Source organism: Macrobrachium rosenbergii, unplaced genomic scaffold (assembly GCF_040412425.1).
Source record: "Macrobrachium rosenbergii isolate ZJJX-2024 unplaced genomic scaffold, ASM4041242v1 282, whole genome shotgun sequence".
Classification (NCBI taxonomy): Eukaryota; Metazoa; Arthropoda; class Malacostraca; order Decapoda; family Palaemonidae; genus Macrobrachium; species Macrobrachium rosenbergii.
The window spans coordinates 1,436,734-1,449,512 of record NW_027100730.1 but is presented as its reverse complement, the minus strand read 5'-3'; the positions used below and the strand labels follow the sequence as shown (position 1 = coordinate 1,449,512).

General features: G+C 41.6%; 1 pseudogene; it reads left to right on the top strand.

Moving 5' to 3' along the window:
- Positions 1 to 12,110, top strand: part of LOC136838231 (zinc finger protein 260-like) — a 56,278-nt pseudogene extending 44,168 nt beyond the window's left edge.
- Positions 12,111 to 12,779: the final 669 nt, after the last annotated feature.

The following is a 12,779-nucleotide window of genomic DNA, read 5'->3' as shown; positions in this document are numbered from 1 at the left end:
ATGGGGGCGCTGGCCTATCGATCCGTCCACCTAGGAAAAGCCCTACCCAATCTTCTTCTGCTGTAGAGGCCTCGACTTCAAAGAAACTGTAGCTCGTCTTCAGGCAGGCCCCCGTCCACGCTCACGTGAATGGGATCCCTCTCCCGGGGACAGCCCCCGTCCACGTTTGCTTGAACAGGAGCGCTCTCCCAGACCCATACTGCTGTTGTCACCATGGATTGACGACCACCCACGGCCTCACTCGTCCGCTGGGGCTTCGGCCTCTGGCAGGTACGGTAAGGGTACTAGGTACCTCTCACCTGTCCCCCTTCCTCGCAGTTTTCCTGGAACCGAGGATCAGAGAGGTGCTGTATAGGGTTCAGGGCCAGGAATGTGTCATGCCCCCATCCCTTCCCGGCCATGAATCATACAGCCTGGATTCAGTCAGCAGACCAGACTGGTCACATGCTCAAGTGGTAGAGAAATCACCAGCGATGGAGATCATCTGTTTGATACGACAGTTTAACAATCTTGAGGAAAGGACCATGGCATTCACCGTAGACTGTTCTTCAATCATTGAAGCTTTTGGAGACCCCAAAAGGAACCCAAAGTCTCGATAGGCTTGCCATGGTCATGACTTACCAAAGAGGTCTTGGGCCAGGTGAATTCTCTTGCATATGAACACGACAATTCACTTAAGTTTAGCCCATCGTGCAAGACACTTCCCCAACCTCTCACTCACCAGAGGAACACTTCTTTATTTCGGAGAGTCCTTTTGCTGACCAAACAGGTTGACCTGGACCTGGTTTGCCTGTGCCTGGGTCTGTCACTGGACTGCCTCCGTGCAGAGGAATTTCCTTGTCTCAGGGAAGCAGCGGCAATGGAATAGACTGCCATGGCAGCATTCCAGATGGTCTCCTGAATAAACCTTTTGTCTCTTGCAGTGGCCAAGATCACTTCTTCCTCTTCGGGTCTCATAATTCCGAGGAAGAAGCCTCTTTTAGGAGTCTGACGTTGTCTGGTGGTAGAGTCATCTCCTACCTAGCCAACCAGACAGTTAATCTGTGGGCAAACCTGGTGTTCAGAAGAGACACTGTCTTGACTCAAGTCACCACGTTTGTCGGTTCCGAGTCGGCATTGGCACTCGAATGTTCCGGTCCTTGGTTCTGGTTCCCTCTTCCCTAGAGGAGAAGTGGACACCTTGGTGGACAGGCAAAGGATTGAAATTATATTTCTGCTTTTCACCAGGCAGTGGTCAAGACCTCTGGGTCTTCACGTGACACTGCAAGTCAGGCTGGCTCTTCCTCTTTGGGTCCTAGGAAGTCTCAGACTTCCAAGAGTTCATGCAAAAACACCCAGTCTTCTGCCTCTGCTAGGAAATGAGCACAGCAGCGCTCCGTTCAACTCTCTGCCCGGCCTGGGAAAGGGGTCAAGGGTAAGAGGAGAGGAAGGACACTAGTACCTGCCAAGCCATCGGGCAACATGGCAGTGATACCGAGCAGAAACCTTTGAGTTCCCCCACCCCTCACCAACATTCCATTCTGCTTCCAGACTTGCGTTTCCTGGCTCACCAATGAACCTCATCCTATGGGAAGAGGTGAAGGTGTTGCTGTAGAAGGCGCTGTAGAGAGGTGAAGGTGTTGCTGTAGAAGGTGCTGTAGAAGTCAGGACAGATAATTTTTTTCTTGTAGAGAAGACAATAGGTGTGGAGGCCAGTCATAGACCTTCCTCCCATGAACTGATTTGTTCACCAGACATGATTCAAGATGGAAACGGTACAGTCAGTACTCGATGCCATGAGGGAGTTCGACTTCATGCTTTCAGTGGACTTTAGGATGCAGATTTTCAAATGCTTATCCTCTAGTTGCTCCAATACAGAGACTGACTTTTCGAATTTTGTTGTGACCTGACAGTCCCATTCAATGTTGAGAAGTCTGATCTCACACCAAGCAGAGCGTAAGTATCTGGGCATGTTGAAATGAGTCTACCCCTCAGACTCGAGTATCAACAAGTTCAGAGACAATGCAATTATTCCTGTCTCGAGAGGAATACCCAGCTTGGCAGTGACAACAGACACTTCCACATCACTATTCTGAAGCTCAAGGCAGCATTTTAGCCCAATGAGTTTCGGGATCGAGTGATGGGGCACTATGTGGTGTTGATGAGCAACAGTACCCTCATCACCACGGTAGTAGCTTTCGTTAACGAGCAGGGGCTAAACTGGTTTCCCTTCAGCTCCACATGTTAGCAATTTAGGTGCATGAGTGGCAGTAGCACACTCGATAGAGCTGTCAGCCAGGTATATTCCCGGGAACTGGAACGTTATGGCAGACAAGCTCAGTCACTGTGGTCAGGTGATAGGGAAATGACCCCTACACCCAGACATAGCGGAAGATTTCCAATCTTTGGGACCTCCCAATGATAGGTCTCTTTGCAACCAGACACAACAAAAGCTGCTGGGTTCTGTTCTATCATTCCTGAACCATAGGTGGTTATAGAAGACCCCTTCCAACACCCATGGAACAATCTCGAGGTCTACACCTTTTCTCTGTTTTGTCTGATTCATCAGGTAATTATCAGGATCACGATCACCCCGAATCACAGGACAATCCTGGTGGCTCCTAAGTAGCCACATGCCAAGTGGTATCCAGACCTGCTAGCTCTACTGTCCAGTAGGAGTTATTCTGCTGCAGGTAGCGGACTTCCTCGTCCCTCCTCGCCGAGAGAGGCTTCTCTCTATCTCGGCTTGTCGTGATATAGAAGACAATTGAACATCCCATGTGTTCAACTGCCCCCACCAAGTCCTCTTGAAGGGCATCCATATCCTTTACTCATGAGAGAGCTATGTGATGATGAGAAGCTTCAAACAGTCTCGACCTCCCTTACAAAAGTCATCGGACAGGGATCTGACTCTCAAGACTGTGTCCCTGGTTGTCCTCTTTCTTTTGCTCTACACGACCAGGAAGAGAGGGTATCGACAAGGGAGTTGGTGAGCCACATGGCCTTCAATGCCAGCACTCAGGGAGTAGGGATTTGTCATGCTCGAATTCGTAGCAAAGACTCAGAATCCTTCAGTCCCTGACACCAGATTCAAGTCCCTCCCTAAAGGACCTGGTTGGTGGTGATTGTGACTTGATACTACTGTGTCCAGTTAGAGTGCTGTGGTACTATCTTAAGAGGACTCTACATCTCAAACCTGAGTGTCAACGGATCTTCGTTAGCACTGGTCCGACCAAGAAAGAAGTGTTCAAGAGCATGATTTCTTTCTGGCTTTGTGAGACAATCAAGTGAATGTATTCTACATCTGAAGGAGTAGACAGGAGTATGTTCTGAGCACACCTCATGAGGTCAGTGACATTGGTCCATCCCTCACATTCAGGGAGAACCTGTTGGTTACAAAGGTAATAAGGGCGGGAGTGTGGTCACGAAAAACCACATTCACATCCCTCTACCTTCAGGACATTGCCCATGGGTCCCACGGACACTTTTTCCTTGGGTCCTGTGATGGCTGCTCGACAAGTTGTGTAGCTCTCCCAGCTCCCCCTAGAGGGACAGGTAGCATCTCACCTACGGTGTTCGGTTTTTATACCCTTCCCCGCCCATAGGGCAGAGGGATGGATGGCGAACCGTCACGTGCTGGATGGGCATGCGATACAGGTGAGCTACGTACCTGAGTACTGTAATCTATAAGTCTGTACATTAAGAGAAGGAAGTCCTTCCCCTCTGTCTAGCAAGGGGAGAGAGGAGCCTCCAACGCTATGGGTTCATCCAAGCTCTTTTCGAATCAGTGACACTATACATATGTTTTATCCTTCTCCCGACTTCTTCCTTAACCAAAATCCTAAATCTCAAAGGACAAGAAACAACCTACCCTTAAAGTCAACATCGTCATCCCTGCTCATCGAAGTCAACCTAGGAATGTCAGTGTTCATCTCCTACCCCTCTCTCTCTCTCATGTCATAGCTCAAATTAAACCAAGGCTAGACAAAACTCACGTTCTACAAAAATACAGTTTTTATTCCCAAACTTAACATGACAAAACAAAAGCAAAATTAAAGGAGAGAAGGCCAAAGACTGTCTTTAACTTCTGGCAAAAAAAGTAAATGAAAAATCAAACTCTCGGACTGGTAAATACGTTTTGACACCAGTTTACATACTCTCAAAAATGATGTCAAAGTCTGTCATGACTGAAGTCACAGTTATATGTCAGAAATTCCTTTGACATGTGACCACTAACAAATCCTTCTTTACTGGCAAAAGTCTAGCACCCTCACCAGGCAGAACGTTCACCAATTCAAGTTACGGCCCGAATAATTCACCCGTACTCGAGATTCAAATATATTATACCTCAATGACCCCTTTTTAAGCGGACTTACGCACACATAATTCTAGAACATTCTCCCGCCACTGCATTGTGGAGTTCCCGTGACACAATATAGGACAACAGGGTTAACACTCTGGCCTACGTGAGGCACCTAGATTTCCAAGACCCAAATTCCTTTCACACATCGTGAGAACTACAGTTTACAGACAGCCTGGTATATGCTGGCACAAGTGTTTATCTCGCCCCAGGATTTCTTAAACATGCTTAACACTGTCGCACATTCCATCAAGGATCATATGACATACATTTCAATGCTCCATAACTATATACTATTTATTCTATAGGAGCTGTCAGACATACCCATTCATTCAATAGGCCCAGAAATCTTGCAGTTGAACATCACATATGCTCAACAGGTCAGAGGCACGGCACCCCTTCCTCTGCTCTAAGTGACCAGGTGAGTCTAACTACCAGTCAGTTCAGAGATTTACTCAGAATCCTCCCACCAAGAAGAGAGCTCCATATGTAAAGACCGAAGGTTTGTATTCATGTAGAAAAAACCTACAAATTTTTTAAGTGATTCGTATTTTTCCTAACGTACAAATCTGAAGGTCTTTACATAAATGGCCCACCTTAAGCCGCCCCTCATTCTGCTACCTGGGCCGAAAGGTAAAGCGAATGCATAACGGGGATGGGGGGGCCTCCCATCCTACCGTCAGTAGTTAACCACCTTTTTATAAAGTTAAACACCTGTTCTCTCAGCTCACACTGCAATTATATCCATATGTTAAGACCTTCAGGTTTGTATGTTAGGAAAAATACAAATTACTTTAAGACTTTGTAGCTTTCCATCCCTGCTGCATTGAAGACGAAAAGGCTTTTAACTGTAACCATTTTATGTATGTATACATTCATGTAGAATTTGGTGGGCTGGAGTTAAATGTGGACACTGCCAAGGTGCAAACAGTGGATATGGATACAAGAATCGAGGAAATATTGTAATATGAAATTTTTGTTGGTATAAAAACCAAGACTTTATATCATATCTCCCATTGCAACCACCCCTCTTCGTTCGTCAGGCCAGAAGAAGAAGTTCTTAACCACCAGTTAACCCATTTCCAACTTGCACTGAAAGATAACTCCTTCATAAAAAGCTGTGGTTCGGAAGACTGAAAAAAATGTGTCATGTTTGAGGAAATATAGCAACGCATACCTTTCCAAGACTGTCATCAGTGCTTTTGGTCTTAATAGCTACTCGTGTATTGTATCTACAGTAACAGTCGGTGAAACTAATGTGAAAACTTTCATCTCTTGAAATTACTACTCAACTCACCCTTACTATTTTTTCTTCTTATTGTCTACTGCAGGGGTTTTCAACCTTTTTCTCCCCACGTACCATTTTGGGTATTTTTAATGTCAGTGATGTACCCCCATTACTTTGTATAGAGTAGAAAACAAAACAAAAGCAGAAGAACATTCCATTGTGTATGTCTGCAAGTACTGTACTGAAGGGAAGTAAGTACGCAACTCTCCTGACATAACCAACAATATTGTAAACACAAAGAATTCCATAAAAATAAAGAAAATTGTTGATAATTATTTAGCTGTGGCTATGCAGTCAGTGGGCGGCCAGGCCCCTAACCCTAACACCCGTGGGGAGAGCGTACCCCCTAACTGACCCTTGGCGTACCCCCTGGGGTACGCGTACCCCAGGTTGAAAACCCCTGGTCTACTGTATCTGTGGATAATATGGTGTTATGTATAACTGGATCACATATAATTAAGCATTTACTGTATATTGTACCCTCCCTGCTGTTACCCCACAAAATTCTTATGCTGGTCTCTTGCATTTTGTATTCTTGGCCTTGGATTTGTTAGTAAGGAGATGTTCATAAGTAATACAGGCAGCCCCCGGTTTACGGTGGGGGTTCCGTTTTTACGCCGCATCGTAAACCGAAAAATCATCAAAAATCTGCAAAAATCCTAAGAAAACCTTACTTTTAATGCTTTGGGTGTATTGAAAACGACATAAACTGCATTTTTATTGAGTTTTTCATAAAAAAACCTCCAACTTTTTATTATTCTGCTGTTTTGGAGCCATATTTCTTCCATCGGATCGGTGTACGACACGTCGTAACCCCGGAACATGCGTCGTAAACTGGGAAATAATTTCTGATGAATATATTTGAAAAGCGTCGTAACCTTGGAGCATCGTAAGCCGGACCCGTCGTAAACGGGGAACTGCCTGTACTGTAATGTTAAGCTAAGAAGGTTTACAGATGTGAGAGGGTGGGAGTCAATATTAACTGTTAATCTATTGTTGCCTCAGGAATGTTTTGATGCTGTTCTGGACTGGACAGCATTTGGTTAGATTGTTTTAATATTTGGATACTGTCAAACGCACACCTTGTTAATTGGCCGGAGACCTTTATAGGAACCTGAATTAAATTTGGTTTATTATTTTGCTTCAGTTCTGGCATCGTTTCCTAACTCTGTGTTGCATTCTTTGATTTCAGATTCTCCCCCAGAAGAACCTTCATCAGTTTTAAGCTTCAAGATTTTGGGAATGCATGTGTATTTATTGGTACTACGTGCAACATTACCAATAGCAGCTCTCAGAGTACAAGAGACAACTCTGAATTATTGTACTCTTACTTTGAAAATTACAACAACAAATAAAATCTCTTCTGAATGCCAGATTCATTCATCAGCAATGAAATCTGGCTGTTGTCCTGAAGTTATTGTGCTTAATTTTTAACAGATTCATTGGATGATCATTTGCAAACAATTCTGTGTTAAGAGTTGTCAGTTGAACATATTGTCATTACAGAACAGTGTTATGTATCATTCTTGCATGTCATTACGTATTCACTGAAAATATAAAGGGGTCGATGTATTTTAAAGTGGTTCTGTTTGATGAAGAAGTGTTTGATGCAGTAATACAGGGAGCTTTTGGTATTACAACCTGTATGAAAGTCACAAGCAGAATCTTAAATAACGCTGCTCAGAAAGAAATGAAAATCTAATACTGGATAGTGTGACAGCGTGACGCCTGAGCTGAAAGTGGATGCTGGTGCTTTGCAAAGGAAGTAGCATGCACAAGGTCCAAGGGTATGAAGTGCAGAGCTTGGATTTCAGCCTGTACCATACTGGCGGAAAGATATAATGAACACTGAAGGACAAAAGGCTAAAATGAATCCAGAACATTCTTTAGAATTTCCTTTGAAAAGTGAAACTGAAGATGAATTATCACACTCTTCCGTAAATCAAGAAAAAAGCAACGTGGCTGCCTTTAGTGAAACCAGTGATGGTAACTTTTTGCCTCTGGATCCGTTGTCGGTCGTCAAAGCAGAGCTAGAGGTGTTCTGTGAGTCTAACGAAGATGATGAATCTGCATGTGAAATTAATTCAGTAGTGAAAGAAAAAGGCCCAGTAACTCGCAAAAAGGAAGTAAAACGGAAGAGAAGGAATAAACACGATGGAGTGAAGCCTTTCAGATCCACTAACTGTGAGAAAGCATTGTACAAGAAAATTAATCTTAAAAGTCATATCGCAAATCCTACCAAAGAGAAAACATTCCTATGCAGTGATTGTGGGAAAGTATTTTCCAAGAAGAAGCATTTAACAGATCATATGAGAATTCATACTGGAGAAAAGCCATTCACGTGCAAGGAATGTGGGAAACATTTTCCAGGAAATCAAATCTTTCGGTTCACATGAGAATTCATACTGGAGAAAAGCCATTCATGTGCAAGGAATGTGGGAAAGCGTTTTCCCAGAAACAAGCTCTTACACGTCATATCAGAAATCATAATGGAGAGAAGCCGTTCATGTGCAAGGAATGTGGGAAAGCTTATTTGGGGAAACAAGATCTTACACGTCACATGAGAATTCACAATGGAGAGAAGCCGTTCGTGTGCAAGGAATGTGGGAAAGCATTTTCCTGGAAACTAAGTCTTACAGTTCATATGAGGTGTCATACTGGAGAGAAGCCATTCGTGTGCAAGGATTGTGGGAAAGCATTTTCCAGTAAACAAAATCATGTAGATCATATGAGAATTCATAATGGAGAGAAGCCATTCATGTGCAAGGAATGTGGGGAAGCATTTTCCTCGAATCAAAGTCTTACAGTTCACATGAGACTTCATACTGGAGAGAAACCATTCATGTGCAAGGAATGTGGGAAAGAATTTTCCAGTAAATCAAATCTTACAGTTCATATGAGACTTCATACTGGCGAGAAGCCATTCATGTGCAAGGAATGCGGGAAAGCATTTTCCAAGAAACCAGATCTTACACGTCATTTGAAAATTCATACTGGAGAGAAGCCATTCATGTGCACGGAATGTGGGAAAGCATTTTTCAGGAAACCAGATCTTACAGTTCATATAAGAATGCATACGGGAGAGAAGCCATTCATATGCAAGGAGTGTGGGAAAGCATTTTCCAGGAAACCAGATCTTACAGTTCATATGAGAATCCACACTGGAGAGAACCCATTCATGTGCAAGGAGTGTGGGGAAGCATTTTCTAGGAAAAATAATCTTGCAGATCATATGAGAATTCATACTGGAGTTTAGTCATTCATGTGCAAGGAATGTGGGAAAGAATTTTCCAGGAAACATATTCTTATAGATCATATGAGACTTCATACTGGAGTGAAGCCATTCTTGTGCAAGGAATGTGGGAAAGCATTTTTTGGGTAAATTACCCTTACAAGCCATATGAGAGTTCATATTGGAAAGCATTTTCAAGGAAACATCATCTTACATGACATAGATAAGCCATAATGGTGAAAAGCCTCTTATGTGGGAAATATAGGAAGATTTTTTCCATTAAAATTACTCTCACAAGACATGAGAATTCATACTTGAAAGAAGCATTCATGTGCAAGGATTTGGGAAACCATAATCCAGAAGCATCGTATAATTCATATGAGAATTCATACTGGAAAGTAACTACATTTACAGTAAACCCTCAGGTATCCGCTCTAATATATCCAGTGCTCTAGCGGAGATTGGAAATTTGTGGATATGGTAAAAAAAAATTCTTCATGGTTGTAAAATGTCAATTGTTTGGAATTATTCTTACCGTTAAAGTCACCTCATATATTCGCGCCATTAGGTGCGATTGGCAGGCAAAAATAATGCTTGGTTAACCTGCTAGAACTGTCTCTGTAATCACCTGTTTCCCATCAGGTGGCATTGGCGTGACATTAATAATTTTAATTATTTCTGGCTTATTTTCTCCTGTACATTACTGTGCTTGTTTTCTGTTCATGCATTATGTCATCCACACGAACGCACCATCCTCCTTCAATGTGGTAGTCAGCTGACTGTAACAGTAGGGAAGATTCATTCCAAATAATGATGATTTCCATGATAAAATTAATTATCTAGATACTTACCTACTGTTAAAGTGGAAACCCACATCTTAGTGGGTGGTCACGAAGAATTCTGACGAACGTAAACATTCCAGCGCCACCTGCTGGGAAACAGGTGATTGCGGAGACAGTCTTGGTGGGTTAGCCAAGCTTTATATTTTTTTTTTATTTTGTATGCCAATCGCACCTAATTGCGCAAAGATATAAGCTAACTTGAACAGTAGGTAAGTATCCACATAATTAATTATATCATGAAAATTTTCATTTTGTACCCTATTTTTTTTTTTTTTTTTTTTTTTTTTTTTTTGCCTGTTTTGTGACTACAGTACTGTACAGTATATGCTTATAAACAATACAGAATACACTATAATACCGCACACATAATGAAAATCAAACTGTTCAGTACTACTCAGTGAATAAACGTATACAAAAATTAACGTTGAAATTCTCTCTCTCTCTCTCTCATACCTGATCACATTTCTAGAACCGAATATCTTTTTTTTTTTTTAAAGAATAACCCTTGGAGAAAAAATATGCTAATGCACAGTATCATAATGCATACATGTATGTACATGCACATGTATATACATACATGAATGTCAACACATGCTTATTTGATATTGAGAGTAGGTACTATTTTGTATTGCATTTTTCACCTCCACATTGAAAATCTAATAAACATTTCATTCAAATCTTATTAAAGATGTATTACAGCATTGTTGTTACTTATTTGGTGTGGCATAAAAAATTTACAGTAAGTACGAGAGCTTAGGCTATCGTATATTATTGGTTGAAACGACTTTTAAATATGTATTGCGCCCATTATACTGAAAATACTGATTGACGCAATTGTATAAAGTACATTCCATTAAAGGTTATTAACTTTATCGCGTACTGTATGTAGCAACTTGTAGAAACAAGGTGACATCTGGTGAGTTCTCTTAGGTGTGTTCCATAAATCAATCCTTGATTGCTGGCAAAAGTGAGAGAGAGTTGCAAGACTGCAATTGACATTACCTTTGAAGGCTAAAGGAAAGATTGCACTTCACGTGCCTAAATTGGTAACAATTGCTTTTAAACCTGCGGAGTGAAGAAAGAGACAGACTTACAGATATCACGTACAGCAGTTTTGAAACAGTTACAACTGAATGAGCGGCAGACGAAATCTGAATGGAATACCTGATCATTTTGTTGTCTCCTTGACTTATATGGGTACGAAGTAACTGTTGCCCCCGATGCATTCTCATTTAACGGTTGGGACTGAATGAACAGTGAACAAGAACTGAAGCAGTGCCTAGTCTTTTGTTTGTGTTGTATTGGCAGGCCATAACTTCAAGTGCATTAGTATGCAATTAAATTGACATAGTAAAAAGTTCAGTTGATTTGTTGATTACATGTAAATTACTCTTCTGCAACCAATTTTATCAATATTGTGGTATCTGGTTACTACCTTTCTGTTGCATTGTGTATGATCATACAATTACAAGTTAATGTCCCATAATAAAGTGTGATTGATATAATTGTATTTTACATTAAACATATTGCATTAAATGTTTCCCCAAGGTTTCAACCAATGATATACAGTTGCCTGAGTTGAAGGTGATTATAAGGGGTTTGATCAAGGAAGGATTCCTAGAGTTTTGTATGCCATACCATATAAATTGTGTGTTGTAATTGACTTCAGTATGATACATATGTGTACTTAAACACATACATGGTGTATATATATACATGCAAGGGCAGACACTGATAAGTAAGAAAAGTTTTGATGCAACATGACTGGGCAGTTTATACTGATATGTTATTTCGTAATGTGTTCTTGAAGCTTTTCAGTTCACTGGTATTGCAACTTGAGGAAAGCCCCTACTTTATATAAAATTATTTTGTTCATAAATGTAACAGTCATAAATTCATAGTAACTTTTGGAGTCATCAATGAGAGGGGGGGAAATGGAAGAGAGTGAGAGTGAGAGACAAACGCGGGCAGCCAACGAGAGATGGAAACTTCTGTGACATAGTCATGACACTCGGCCACTCAAAAGTAATAAAAGAAATGACGTGTAATGACATTTTTGCTTCTTAGCCAATAGCAGCTGTGAAAGCTCCTGAACAGATAAACCCTTGTTCAGCCCTCCCCCACTCATCTCTCCTGGCCCTCTTGGACATTTATGTCATTAGTCCTCACTTAGTCCAGTAAGTAAAGAAACCAGTGACTGTTTTGCGAGCCTTGTTTGTAAGCCCTAGTGATGGAACAGTATTGCTTAAGTTTCTCATGTGCAGTATCAGATTCTATTTGAATGACCTCACAGCACGTGATAAGACAACATGCTCCTATGTTTTGTATCAAACCAACTGTATTTTTGTACACTTATTTTTGTACACTCTCACCACGATGTTGGCCTATCAATAAACCCTACCCTGGACATTTTTGCAACTAACTCTTTACCATTTCAAGTAGGCATTGAAGTAGTATCAGTATATGGTGTACTATTTACTTATAACAACTACCGTTAAGTGGACTTGTACTGAATAAAATCAAACAGATTTTCTCATAACCTGAGAAATAATTTTTCTTCAAGAGCCTTTCCTAGAAAGGAATAATACTACATTTTCCAAATCACAGGAATACTATTGTCATCTAAAGGATGGGCTCAAACTAGCCGATTTTTATGAAATTAATTTGTAGTTTTCCTAACATACAAACCTGAAGTTCTTTACTGAGGGATTTAGCTTGCAGACGCGAGCTGGAATGGGCGTTAAACTTCCAGTCTCGCTTATCAACTACCGATGGTAGGTGGGAAGCCCTGCCCACTCATCAGTCTGTACTCCACTTTGCCTTTTGGCCCGGGTACCAGAATGAGGGGTGGCTGAGGTGGACTGTAAATGTAAAGACCTTCAGGTTTGTATGTTAGGAAAAATACAAATTACTTAAAACTTTGGTTTTTGTTCCTACGTGAATATAAACCTTCATTCTTTACTTAGGAGACTTACCTATTGGTTGGGGGAGTCAGGGCGATTCTCTGGACCAACTGGTTAGTTCTACCCACCTGGGGAATACCTTCCTGGTCTGGCAGAGCTGAGGAAGGAATCCCAC